General features: G+C 40.5%; 1 protein-coding gene and 1 long non-coding RNA gene across 9 annotated transcripts in view; one reads left to right on the top strand and one right to left on the bottom strand.

Moving 5' to 3' along the window:
• LOC121485486 overlaps nucleotides 1–14,076 on the bottom strand; it is a 97,049-nt gene that overhangs the window by 54,630 nt on the left and 28,343 nt on the right. For 2 of the 7 annotated variants that reach the window (XR_005986291.1, XR_005986297.1), the window contains exon 1: nucleotides 6,655–7,066. The exons of 1 other annotated variant lie outside the window; for it this stretch is intronic. This is a non-coding gene — a long non-coding RNA (uncharacterized LOC121485486). 4 more of the 7 variants (XR_005986294.1, XR_005986298.1, XR_005986293.1 and 1 more) reach the window with 4 other exon arrangements.
• The window catches only part of ZNF260 (zinc finger protein 260), a 129,328-nt gene that overhangs the window by 101,185 nt on the left and 14,067 nt on the right, over nucleotides 1–14,076 (top strand). Inside the window, exons 1-2 of one of the 2 annotated variants that reach the window (XM_041745901.1) lie at nucleotides 7,270–7,336; nucleotides 10,231–10,437. The exons of the other annotated variant lie outside the window; for it this stretch is intronic. The gene's annotated coding sequence lies outside the window, so the exon portion shown is untranslated. Of the gene's footprint in view, nucleotides 1–7,269; nucleotides 7,337–10,230; nucleotides 10,438–14,076 lie in introns of those variants that run through there. 2 annotated transcript variants of the gene reach the window in all.

Genomic DNA, 14,076 nt, shown 5'->3' with positions numbered 1-14,076 from the left:
GGCCCCTCACTCAGTGCGGAGTCTGCTTGATATTCTCTCTCTCACTCTCTCTCCCTCCCTCCCCCTACACTCCTCCCTCTACTTGCATGCTTGCTCTCTCCTAAATAAATAAAATCTTAAAAAAAAAACCCAAAACATAAGGTGACAGAAGGGATAAAAAACAAGACCCATCTATATGCTGTCTATAAGAGACTCATTATAGAACTAAAGACACCAACAGATTGAAAGTGAGAGAATGGAAAAACATCATGCGTACAGATGTCAGAAGAAGCCAGAGTACCAATACTTATATCAGACAAAACAGACTTTAAAACAAAGACTGTTGACAAGAGAAAGGAGGACACTATATAATAATAAAGAGGACAATGCAATGAGATATGAGAATTGTAAATATTTATATATACAACATATAAGCACCCAAACACGTAAAACAGTTAATAAAAAATACAAAGAAACTAATCTACAATAATACAATAATAGTAGGGGACATTAACATCCTACTTACATCAATGGCCATATCATCCAAACAGAAAGCAAACAAGGAAACAATGGCTTTGAATGACACAGTGCACCAGATGGATTTAATGAATATATTCAGAACATTCCATACTAAAATAGCGAGATACACATTTTTTTTCAAGGGCACATGGACTGTTCTCCAGAACAAATCACATACTAGGCCAAAAAACAAAACTCAACAAAATCCAAAAGAGTGAATGTAGTTGGAGGTGGGTGGCTGGCTCAGTCAGTTGAGTGTTCGATTCTTGGTTTTGGCTCAGGTCATGATCTCGTGGGTTGTGGATTCAAGCCCGAGGTGGGGTCCACACTCAGTGGAGAGTCTGCTTGGGATTTTCTCTCCCTCTCTCTCTCTCTCTCTCTGCCCCTGCCCCTGCTTGCACTCTCTTTCTCTCCCTAAATTTTTAAAAGAAAAGATTGAATGAAATTATACCATACATTTTTTCTGACACCATAAAACTAGAAGTCAACCATAAGAAAAAATATGGAAAGACCACAAATACATAAAGGCTAAATAACATGCTACTAACTATGAATGGGTCAACCAGGAAATAAAAGAAATTTAAAAAAATACATAGGGGCAAATGAAAATGAAAATACAATGATTCAAAACCTTTGGGATGTAGCAAAAGTGGTTCTAAGAGAGAAGTTTATATCAATACAGGCCTACATCAAGAAGCAAGAAAAATCTCAAATAACATAACTTTACACCTAAAGGAGCTAGAAAAAGAACAATAAACAAAACCTAAAACCAGGAGATGGAAGGAAATAATAAAGATCAGAGCAGAAATAAATGGTATAGAAACTAAAAAACAGAATAGATCAATGAAACCAGAAGCTGGTTCTTTGAAATGATAAACATTTATCCGAGATTTACCAAGAAAAAAAGAGAAAGCACCCAAATAAATAAAAACACAAATAAGAGAGAACTATCAACCAACACCACAGAAATTCAAGAGAATATTATGAAAAAAGATATATGACAACAAACTGAACATCCTAGAAGAAAGAGATAAATTCCTAGAAACATATAATCTACCAAAACTGATGCAGGAAGAAAATCTGAACGACCAATTACCAGCAATACAATTGAATCAATAAACAAAAAACTTCTAACAAACAAAAGTCCAGGACAAGATGGCTTCACAGGCAAATTCTACCAAACATTTAAGTAAGACTTAAGAGCTTTTCTTCTCAAACTATTTTTTTTTTTTAAAGATTTATTTATTTATTCATGACAGGCACAGAGAGAGAGAGAGAGAGAGGCAGAGACACAAGCAGAGGAAGAAGCAGGCTCCATGCAGGGAGCCTGACGTGGGACTCGATCCCGAGTCTCCAGGATCACACCCCGGGCTGAAGGCAGCACTAAACCACTAGCGCGCCAGGGCTGCCCTCTCAAACTGTTTCAAAAAAACGACGGAAGAGGAAGGAAAACTTCCAAATTCATTCCATGAGGCCAGCATTACTGATACCAAAACCAGATAAAGACACCACAAAGAAAGGGAACTACGGACCAATATCTCTGATGAACAGAGATGCAAAAATCATCAACAAAATACTATCAAACCAAATCCAACAATACATTAAAAAAAATCATTCAGCACGGTGAAGGGGGATTTATTCCTGGGTTGCAAGCATGGTTAAATATTTGCAAATGATACCTGATACACCACATCAATAAGAGAAAAGATAAGAACCATATGACCATGAAAACAGACACAGGAAAAGCACTTGACAAGTACAACACCCATTCATGATAAAAACCCTCAACAACAACAAAACCCTCAACAAAGTAGTGTTAGAACATACCTCAACATAACAAAGGCCACATGTAAAAAACCCACAGCTAACATCATTCTCTATGAGGAAAAACTGAGACCTTTCTACTAAAGTCAGGAATAAGACAAGGATGTCCACTCTCACCACTTTTATTCAACACAATAATTGAAGTCCTAGCCACAGCAATCACAGAATAAGAAGAAAGAAATATAAGGCATCCAAATCGGTGAGGAAGAAGTACAACTTTCAGTACTTACAGATGACTGGATACAATATATGGAAAACCCAAAACACTTCACCAAAAAACTGCTAGAACTGATAAATGAATTCAGTAAAATGTCAGGATACAAAATAAACCTACAGAAACCTGTTGCATTTCTACACACCAATAATGAAGCAGATGAGAAAATAAGAAAATATCATTTACAATTGCACCAAAAATAGTAAGATACCTAAGAATAAACCTAACCAAAGAGAAAAAAGAGCTATACTCTGAAAACTACAAAAGACTGGTAAACGAAACTGAAAACAAGAAAAGAAGTGGAAAGAAATTCTTTGCTCATGGACTGGAAGAACAAATAATATTAAAATGTCTACACTACCCGAAGTATGCAATCCCTATCAAGATACCAACAGTGTTTTTCACAGCACTAGAACAAATAATCCTAAATTTGTAAGGAACCACATAAAATGCTGAATAGCCAAATAAATTTTTTTTTTTTTTTTTTTTTTTTAGCCAAAGAAATGAAATCTTGATAAAGAAAAGCAAAGCTGGATAGGATGCCTGGATGGCTAAATCGGTTAAGCACCTGAGCCTTTAGCTCAGTTAAGCACCTGAGCTCAGGTCATGATCCTAAGGTCCTGGGATCAAACTCCATGGCAGGCTCTGTGGTCAGTGGGGAGGGATGTAGGGATGCCTGGGTGGCTCAATGGTTGAGTGCCTGCCTTCTTCCACCCAGGGTGTGATCCTGGAGTTCTGGGATCGAGTCCCACATTGGGCTCCCTGCATGGAGCCTGCTTCTCTCTCTGCCTATGTCTCTGCCTCTCTCTCTGTGTGTCTCTCATAAATAAATAAAATCTTAAAAAATAAAATAAAATAAATGGTAAATTAATCTTTGATAAAGCAGGAAAGAATATCCAATGGGGAAAAAGTCTCTTCAACAAACAGTATTGGGAAAACTGGACAACATGCAAAAGGATGAAACTGGACCACTGTCTTGCACCATACACAAAATACGTTCAAAATGGATTAGAGACTTGAATGTGAGACCTGAAACCATAAAAATCATAGAAAGGAACACAGGTAGTAATTTCTTGAACAATGGCCATAGCAACTTTTTTCTAGATAGACACCCTGGGGCAAGGAAAATGAAAGCAAAAATAACTACTGGGATTACATCAAAATAAAAAGGTTCTGCACAGTGAAGGAAACAATCAACAAAACCAAAGGCAGCCTTTGAAATGGGAGAAGGTATTTGCAAATAACATATCCTATAAAGTGTTGGTATCCAAAATATATAAAGAACTTATAAAACTCAACACTCTAAAAACAAATAATCTGATAAAAAAAAAAAAAAAAAAGTGGGCAGAAGACATGGACAGACATTTCTCCAAAGAAACAGAGATGAGGCAGCCCTGGTGGCTCAGCAGTTTAGCGCCACCTTCAGCCCGGGGCCTGATCCTGGAGACCCAGGATCGAGTCCCACGTCAGGCTCCCTGCATGGAGCCTGCTTCTCCCTCTGCCTGTGTCTCTGCCTCTATCTCTCTGTGTGTCTCTCATGAATAAATAAATAAAATCTTAAAACAAACAAACAAACAAACAAAAAAAAAAACAAAGAAACAGAGATGGTCAACAGACACAAGAAAGGATGTTCCACACTACTGATCATGAGGGAAAAGCAAATCAAAACTATAGTGAGAGAACACCTCACAACTGACAGAATGGCTAAAATCAACAACACAAGAAACAAGAGGTGTTGGTGAGAATGTGGAGAAAAAGGAACCCTCGGGGATCCCTGGGTGGCGCAGCGGTTTGGCGCCTGCCTTTGGCCCAGGGCGCGATCCTGGAGACCTGGGATCGAATCCCACGTCGGGCTCCCGGTGCATGAAGCCTGCTTCTCCCTCTGCCTATGTCTCTGCCTCTCTCTCTCTCTGTGTGTGACTATCATAAATAAATAAAAATTAAAAAAAAAAAAAAGGAACCCTCGTGCATTATTGGTGGGAATGCACATTGGTGCAGCCACTGTGGCAAACAGCATGGAGGTTCATCAAAAAATCAAAAATAGAACTACCCTATAATCTTAGAATCACACTATTTACCCAAAGAGTACAAAAACACTAATTCAAAGGGATACATGCAGCTCTATGTTTATAGAATCATTATTTACAATAGCCAAGATATGAAAGCAGCCCAAGTGTCCACTGACTGTGAATGGATAAAGATGTATATATATATATATATATATATACACAATGAAATATTATTCAGTCACAAAAAAGAATGAGACATTGCCATTTGCAAGGACATGGATAGAGCTACAGAGTACAATGCTAAGTGAAGTCAGTCAGAGAAAGACAAATATCACACGGTTTCATTCATGTGTGGAATTTAAGAAACAAAACCAGGAGCAAAGGGGAAAAACAAAGACAAACCAAGAAACAGACTATTAACTATAGAGAACAAACTGAAGGTTACCAGACAGCAGGTGGATGGGGCGATGGGTGAAATAGGTGATGGGGATTAAGGAGTGCACTGTGTTAAGCACTCCCAAGTGATTAAAAGAAAAACTTTAAAAATATATATTCTCAAAGAATTTTCAATTATGTGATGTTACAGTATCACTTAAATGAATATGTATATATACATGTGTATATGAATCTACATGTTTATATAAGTAAAACCAACATACTCCATATAAAATGTACTATTGTGGGGGCCTGGTGGCTCAGTTGGTTAAGGGACCAACTCTTGGTTTCCCTCAGGTCTTTTGTTGTTATTGTTGTTAAAGATTTTGAGAAAGAGAAGAGAGAGCACGCACGCACGAGCAGGAGGAGGGGCAGAGGGAGAAGCAGACTCGCCACTGAGCAGGGACCCTGACATGGGCTGAATCCCAGGACCCCGGGATCATGACCCCTGCCCAATGCAGAGTCTTAACCACCTGAGCCACTCAGGTGTCACTGGCTTCCCTCAGGTTCAGGGTCCTCTCCTGGCCTGTGCTTAGTGGAGAGTCAACTTGAGATTCTCGTCCTCTGCCCCTCCCCCACTCGGGCTGTGCCCTGCTTTCTCTCTCAAATAAATAAATCTTTAGAAATAAATAAATAAAATGTACTATCTGCTCTGTTCATTAAAACAATTGGGAATGCAATTAAGATATTTTCTAGGAGAAACAGTAAGTTTTGGTTACTTGCTGGGTCTTTGTTAAGCATTTGACAAGAAAGAAAAAAATCACATCCTGAAAAAATAAAGCATTTCAGAAACAAAGAGAATGGAACCTGGGTGGCTCAGTGGTTGAGCATCTGCCTTCAGCTTAGGGTGTGATTCTGGAGTCCCGGGATCGAATCTCACATGGGGCTCCCTGTGTGGAGCCTGCTTCTTCTTCTGCCTGTGTCTCTTCCTCTCTCTGTATCTCTCATGAATAAATAAAATCTTTTAAAAAAGAAAAATACTAAGTCACCTTAAACATAACTTAATTGTCACAATTATTTCCTCATCCAATGAAGACCTTTCTTGGAGAAGGACAGAGACAAGAGTAGGATGAGGGCCCAGATGAGGTCAACTGGCTTCACTTGCCCACCAACCCCTCTGCCCCATCAGGGGACACCAGGGCTTCCAAATCAATCTCAGGGTGAGAGAAAAGTCAAAGCCTTTACTGTCAAGGAGCAGAGCCGTCTTGTGCTCCCATTTATGATTATGTGTGACACAGTCACCAAACAAATTCCCCAAATGCTTTACAGCCTGGCATCCACTACTAGACCCAAAGTAACACCCTAGTCGATAACACCCTCCCTACACAGGGCTCCAGTCACAACACCCATGGCGGTTCAGTCACAAAGCTCCCTACACCAGCACACAAAGTGGAATACAAGATCACACCGTCACAACCGCATGCCCACTACAGGGACACAGTCACAGGTAACCCATACCCACCCCCCAGTGTTATACATGGTCACACATTAACAACCATAACACTGGGTCTCAGTGTTATGACAAGCTAATCCACACCCGCACACAAGGTATCACACACATTCACAAATGCATATATACACATCACTGGGCAGTCACAAATTTCACCACCGCTTCTCCTCAGCCCCTTCTGCCCCGACAGACTTAATACTTAGTCTCCGTCCCGACGACGGTACCTGGGCTTTTTTCAACCTCCGTCTCCTCTCAGTCGTGTTAGCGGCGGGGACCAGAGACCGAGAGACCGCGGCTCGCGTCTGAACACAGCTCAGCTCAAAGCGCCCGCTTCGCTGTGGGAGAGGAGGGTCGGGCGCGATGCCTCCTGGGAAATGTAGTTAAGCTCCGCATTCGCGATGCAGAAGATGGCGCCCGGCGTGAGCCTTGCCAGAGACCCCATCCTCGCCCACCCTGAGGCAGAACTGCGCCCCGAAATGTTTCGGCGCTCCATGGGTAGGGAGCCTTATACCCTGGCTCCTACTAAGGAGTAATCCAGGCGTGCTTGAACTGAGTTTATTATAACCCAAGGCACACCACTGCCCTCTCCCAAAGGTAGAGTTAACACAGGTAGAGTATTAAACGGAGTCGTGAGACTCGGTGTACTTACACTCCTCCCCCTAGCAGGCCGACAGTCCCACAAACTCTGGCGCAGGAAAGAAAACGCTAAAAGCGGACTCGAACTACTGAAAATTATGGGAAATGTAGTCCGCAGTCAAAAAAGTGGGAGACCTGCCACTACCAACAGATTCTGTCCAGTACTGAGCCCGGCTTGGCAGAGCCCAAGAGACCTCTGGGAGAGCCAGCCAGCCCACGGAGTGCGCAGGCGCAGACTTTCTGGCTCGCCATAGTCGTCTTTGTTTGCCGGTGAGTGTGGTTTCTGCCTTGCAAGGCGCAGATCTGGGCGTGGGACCTGGGTTTCTGGGCTCCGGATCCGGTCAGGGAGGCTGCAGGGGAGGATTCTTAGAGCCTGCGACAGGGCTGGGGAGGCTGACGGGGAAGAATCGCTTTCTGTGACGTGGAGTGTTCAAAGCCTGTGTGGATGGGGGCAGGGGTAAAAGAGGAAACGGGCGGGTTCGCGGGCGGGTTCGCGGGTGGGCGACGGACCGTGTGAGAGGGGTGTAAGAGGTCCAACTTGGGTGAGAATTGTATGGTTCCAAGTTTGTGAGGATGGATGGCATTGTGAGCTTTGAGGGGTAGTAACCTCAACCTCACTTTTCTCGTTTCCAAAATAATGATAATAAAGATGCATCTTTGTGGAGTATCCGTTTTTCTGAAAGGAAAATGGCTAAGACATCCAGAGATAATTTTTAAAACGAATTTTATATAAAGGCAGAGTCATTGTAGAATAGAAAACAAAATCAGGATTAACCATTTTTTAGATGTATTTCCGAAAAACTTGTTTTTGGACATCTAGGACACCCCCACGCACCCCCCGCCCCACCCCCGGTGTACTGACTTTTCTTAATTCTTTGGAGGAACTTTGGTGAGGCAGCTTTGAGAGGCCCTGGACTAAGGAGGAGCTTTAAGAGCTAGTCTCCACTACTGTAGACAGCACAGAATTGTGAAAGATGCCCTGTCTTTGGTGCAGAGATATCAAGTAACAGATTTAAGGCTCCCTTGTTTCTGAGTGACGTGGCAGTGACTCGTAATTTGACCAGGTTTTCCCCAGACCAAATGGCCTTTGTAAATGTAGGGAAACAAATTTTCTTCTATCTATATTTATTGACGCATGCTTCCAGTATTCTATCACACCAAACATTTTTCAATAAAATGAAAAGGTACCACGGTACAAAAATTCATATATGCAAATAATAGCTTTGATATATACAAAAACTATCAGTAATAGTTATGAAGATGGTACTTTATTTATAATAGCGAAAAATCAGACAAAACACCTAGGGATAAACAAATGTATAAAGTCTATATGAAAATTATTCTTCAATGTTAGGGCAGCCCGGGTGGCTCAGCGGTTTAGCGCCGCCTTCAGCCCAGGGCCTGATCCTGGAGACCTGGGATTGAGTCCCTTGTCGGGCTCCCTGCATGGAGCCTGCTTCTCCCTCTGCCTGTGTCTCTGCGCCTCTCTCTGTCTCTCATGAATAAATTAAAAAAAAAAAAAAAAAACCTTTAAAAAATGATTCTTCAATGTTAACAAAAGACCAAAAGAAAACTTGAACAAATGGAAATATACGTCATATCTTAAGTGGGAATAAGAATGTATATTCGAAGGTACATAAAGAAGCTGTTGAAATTTACACAGAAAATAAAGGTTGTCAGAGAAGGGAGATGCAATAGCTAGGGCAGGGGTAAGAATCACAGTTTTGCTTCTTTATTTCCATTTTTAACTAGGATGGAAGAATTAGAGTTCTATGTTCACTCCATTATTTTTCAGATATTTATCACTTTCTCTCACTTTTTTAAAGATTTTATTTGACAGAAAGTGACCACACACAAGCACAAGTGGGGGGGGAGGGGTAGAGGGAGAAGGAGAAGCAGAATCTCCACTGACCAGGGTACCTGTTGCTGGGCTTGATCCCAGGACTTTCCGATCATAACCTGAGCCAAAGGCAGATCCTTCACCAACTTGGCCATCCAGGTGCCCCTCGCTGCCTCATTTGAATGTTTACTTGACTTCCATTATACTACTGTCATTTGTATAATTCCAATCAACAGCAAGGAATAACCGCCCCCCCCCCAAAAAAAAAGCTCCACTAGTAACTTATGTTTCTGTTTGTTCCTTAACTACTCATATTCCTAAGTTTCTCACTTTGATCATATATATATATTTTTTTTACCTCTAAGAACAAAATTCGACTGCTGTAGCTTCACCAACAGGTAACTAACAAATGTCCATTCCTATTTGAGCCTTGTCCTGAACTACTTATATATCCAATTGCCTAATGGACAGCTCCACCTTGAGGTTGCACAGGAACTTCAAACTCTATGCACAAAATGTTAGTACTGATAACTCCTGCCTCTTGTGGTTTGCCTTCATCCATTTCCCCTTTGTACTACCTGTTTTGTCAGTTCATAACACTGTCCAGCCAGATTCGAAGCCTCTTATAACTGACCAAGGGAAGAGCTTTTGAGTTTGACTCTTATCTATCACACCCCATTACAAATTGGGAGGGCCAGATTTCTTAGTTACACATAATAAATGATAAATATGTATATTTGTTGAATCAATGAATGACAATAAAATTATAGGGTACTTATAATGCTTAATTTCTCCTAGAGTAATATAACCTAGGTAAAATACTAAGCTGCTAAAAAATTTTAAGAACTCTAACCATAAAAAAATAAAAATTAAAAAAATTAAAAATTTAAAAATTAAAAATTAAAAAGATAATAAAGAACTCTAACCATGAAAAAACATGGAACAACATCCTTTACATTTTATCCATATCATTTAAAGTTGGCGACTTCAGATTTATAAGAAAAATGATTTTATGGGGGAAAATGATATTCAAAACTGACTGTTCAATCAGGAGCAAGGCCACAGGTGACACTTCCTCAGAGGTACCAGTTCAGGCTGTGAATCTGTAGAACTCTGACAACTTGGTCTCATGTAATTTCTCTGTATCACCTAAATTCTGAAAAGAATATTTCCCATTTCTGAAATGTATGGACCTTTAAATGGCATAATAGGTTTGGCCTGGGATGCAAAGTATAAATACTTTTTTTTTCCATGTGATCACATGTATGCATGTGCTCCAGCTTCTAAGCCAAAGGGTCATCATTGCTTTGTTCTTTTTTCACAGGCCAGCTTCCTTGTGCATCTACAGGAACTGCACTTGCCTTATCCTTCAAAACCTCCAAGAGTCCTGTGGCTTCAACCTGAATTATAGGATGCTGCTTTGACCCTCAACAGTAATGTCCAAATCCTGTGTCACTATTTAGAAGTGTAAGGGTACCGGTTTAAACAAGAAGAGCAATGGAGAGAGAACTGTAAAGGAGGTGCTCTTCAGGTGAGCAAGAAAGAACCTAGCAGGTATCAATGGGATAAGGGCTTGTTACAATTACTCAACCTGCAACCTCTGAAAAAAAAAATTTTTTTTAAGATTTTATTTATTTATTCATGAGAGACACAGAGAGAGAGGGAGGCAGAGACACAGGCAGAGGGAGAAGCAGGCTCCATGCCGAGAGACACAGAGGGAGAAGCAGGCTCCATGCAGGGAGCCTGATGTGGGACTCGATCCCGGGTCTTCAGGATCACGCCCTGGGCTGAAGGCGGGCACTAAACTGTTCAGCCACCGGGGCTGCCCTCTGAAAAATTTTTTGAGTCAGTTTTCTTACCAGCCCTTTTCTTTTGGAGTAACAGTTGCTGGAAATTCCTTAGATACTTAAATAGCATTTCCAGATAACTCTTGCTTGATCAGTGCTGGGTTTTTTCTCAGATTCTGGGTGTCTGGTTGTCCTTCCAACCTCTATTCTGGATGTCAGCCTCTTCATTTGCAGTCTCAGTTTGATAAATTTTACAACCTACATGTTGTGTTCTCCCTTTCACTAACATTCTCCATTTTTCACTTTCCCCTAGTTGTTTAGACTCCGATTCAGTCATCTTGCCAAGGATTACAAAATCTGTAATCTTTCAAATCTTAGCATATAGATTTTTTTCTTTAAAATTGAATTTTCTAGGGGCGCCTGGGTAGCTCAGTCAGTTAAGCATCCAACTCATGATTTCAGCTCAGGTCATGATCTCAGGGTCATGGGATTGGGCCCACATTATACTCCACATGAAGTGGCATGAAGCCTGCTTGGCTCTCCCTTCTCCATCTGCCCCTCCCATCCCCCAATTGTACTCTTTCTCTCTCTTAAAAATTTTCTTTCATATAAAATTTAACTTTCTCTCATTTCTCCCCACTTCCATCGTTATATGTCTCAGAGTTGAGTTTTACCCCTTTATCCTTTCTTATTTTCTTCCTACCTCCAACTATCATAGCACAACATTTCTCTCCCCTCTTGTTTTTTAACAATATGGCTGGCTTGGAAATTAGTCCTGATTTCCTACATGTTCACCCCTCTGTTACTTTTAAAAAGAAATAATACTACTTTTTAAAAAATCCAGTACACATACTTAATAGAAAAGTAAAACAATGGGCAGCCCGGGTGGCTCAGTGGTTTAGCACCACCTTCAGTGCAGGGTGTGATCCTGGAGACCCAGGATCGAGTTCCACGTCAGGCTCCCTGCATGGAGCCTGCTTCTCCCTCTGCCTGTGTCTCTCCCGTTCTCTCTCTCTGTGTCTCTCATTAATGAATAAATAAAATCTTTTAAAAAAAAAGAAAGAAAAGTAAAACAATGGGTATGTCTTCTAAATCCTGGCCCTCACTTCTCCATATCTGTTCCCCGGAAGCAGTCACTAGTAACTGTGTATTCTTCTAAATCTTTATATGAATATACAAGGAGGCTTTCAAGCAGAACAGTGACATGATTTGACTGTGACAAGAATATACAGCTGCTGCTGTGTTGAGAGGGGCTATAAAGTGGCAAAGGCAAAAGTAGGAAGAACACTGAGGAGCCTGTTAAATGATCTAGGCAAGACATCATGTGGCTTACGCTTTGAGGATTATGAGAAATGGCCCGATGTTGACAGTGTTTTGAAATTAAAGCTAACAGGATGTGGAGATGTAGCAGGTGTATGATCTAAGAGACAGTTGTTCAAGGCTTGAAGAATTGTGAAAATGAGGTGGCTATTTAACAAGATGAGAAGAATTTGGGAGGAATTCATTTGGGAGAACAAGAGTTTGGTTTGGGGCAGGGAAGATTAAACCCTATTAGACATCCAAGTATAGATTTTGAGTAGCAAGTGGATATGTGAATCAGTTGTGGAAAGAGGTCCAGGCTAGTGATTAAATATTTTCAAAATGTGGGATGCCTAGGTGGCTCAGTGGTTCAGCTCAGGGCGTGATCCCAGGGTCCTGGGATCAAGTCTTGCATTGGGCTTCCACTAGGGAGCCTGCTTCTCCCTCTGCCTGTGTCTCTGCTTCTCTCTGTGTGTCTCTCATGAATAAATAAATAAGATCTTTAAAAAAATATTTTCAAAATATTAATATCAGAGTGCACAAATGTCAAGGAAACTCTTAACTATATTCTGTGGAAATAGTGACCTGTTAGAACAAGACTTAGCAAACTAAAACCTACTATGTGTTTTTATGAAGAGTTACTGAAACATGGCCACATTTAGTACATCTTGTCCATTCTCTTATTGTGACTACTTTCTTTCTACAATACCTGAGTTGATTAGGCATCTGCAGATACATGATGTTGTAAAGCATGAGACAGAACTAAAAAGTTTATCATGGTAAAGCTAAGTGATTATAATAAACCCTAAAATGTACTGCTTTAAGGAATATAGGAATTGATTTCTTGGTCACATACCAGTAATGTATTGAATAGTGAATAGTGTATTGATTTGCATGGTTGCTTTGGTCTTTGTGGTCCTTTAAGCATCCAGATTTCTTCCAGATTGTCTATTTATCATTCAGTTGTGGTTGAAACTGGATCCAGCCTGGCAGAGGAGAGAGAAATCACCACTGTAGGGCAAGAGGTCAATAAACTTCTTCTGTAAAGGTCCCAATAATAAATATATAAGGCTTTGTAGACCATAGGATCTCTGCTGCAACTCCTCAGGTCAGGCATTATAGCACAAAAGTAGTTTGCTTCACATTAGACTATCTTGATTTCTATTTTGAAAATATTTTTTAAACCACAAGGTAAATGCTATTGAAAGAACCATTTTGCCTGATTTTCAGATGGTGTTGCCTAGTTCTGTTTAGAATTTTATAGTATGAGGGGGCACCTGGGTGGCTCAGTCAATTAAGCATCTCATGATCTCATGGCAGTAAGTTTGAGCCCTGTGTTGGTGGGCTCCACAATCAGTGAAGAGTCTGCTTGAGATTCTCTTTCCTCCTCCCCCCTCCTCTCTCTCCCTCACTCTCTCCCTGTCTCGCTCTCTAAAATCAATAAACCTTTCAAAAAAATTTTACACTATGAAAAATTCAATTCTGATAATGTATGAAGTATGTTGATGTCATACCTATAAAACTACAAGGAATTTTAGTTACCAAGGAGATGTCATTTCTCTGTTTTCTTTTACTAGTAATATAATGGGCTAATCCTGATCTGTTCTCCATCATGCTTTTGCAAATGTAATAAATTTAAGAATTGGAAATCTTAAAAAAAAATAGAATTGGAAATCTTTAAATAAATGCTATTACTGTAATTTGTAAAAGTTTTATAAAATCCACATGTTGAGCCATTTATGCCTTGGGCTTTAGGATGATAAAATACTTTAACAATTATCTGTATTTTTTTTCCATGTTTACTTGTCTGTTTAGGATTTCTGTGTTTTCTGGTCTCAGTTTTCTTTTTTTCCCCCAAGATTTTTTATTTATTTGAGAGACAGAGGGAGAAGCAGACTTCCCACTGAGCAGGGAGCCCAATGCAAGGCTTGATCCCAGGACTCTGAGATCATGACCTGAGCCAAAGGCAGACTCTTAACTAGCTTAGCTACCCAAGCACTCCTGGTCTCAGTATTCATATTTGGTTTTCAATTTTATTTGCATAGAGTTGAGCAAATTATCTATAGTCCTTTTCTATTTATGAT

The sequence above is a fragment of the Vulpes lagopus genome, chromosome 2 (assembly GCF_018345385.1).
Source record: "Vulpes lagopus strain Blue_001 chromosome 2, ASM1834538v1, whole genome shotgun sequence".
Classification (NCBI taxonomy): Eukaryota; Metazoa; Chordata; class Mammalia; order Carnivora; family Canidae; genus Vulpes; species Vulpes lagopus.
The sequence above is the reverse complement of the archived record's forward strand: the minus strand, read 5'-3'. Positions and strand labels throughout refer to the sequence as shown.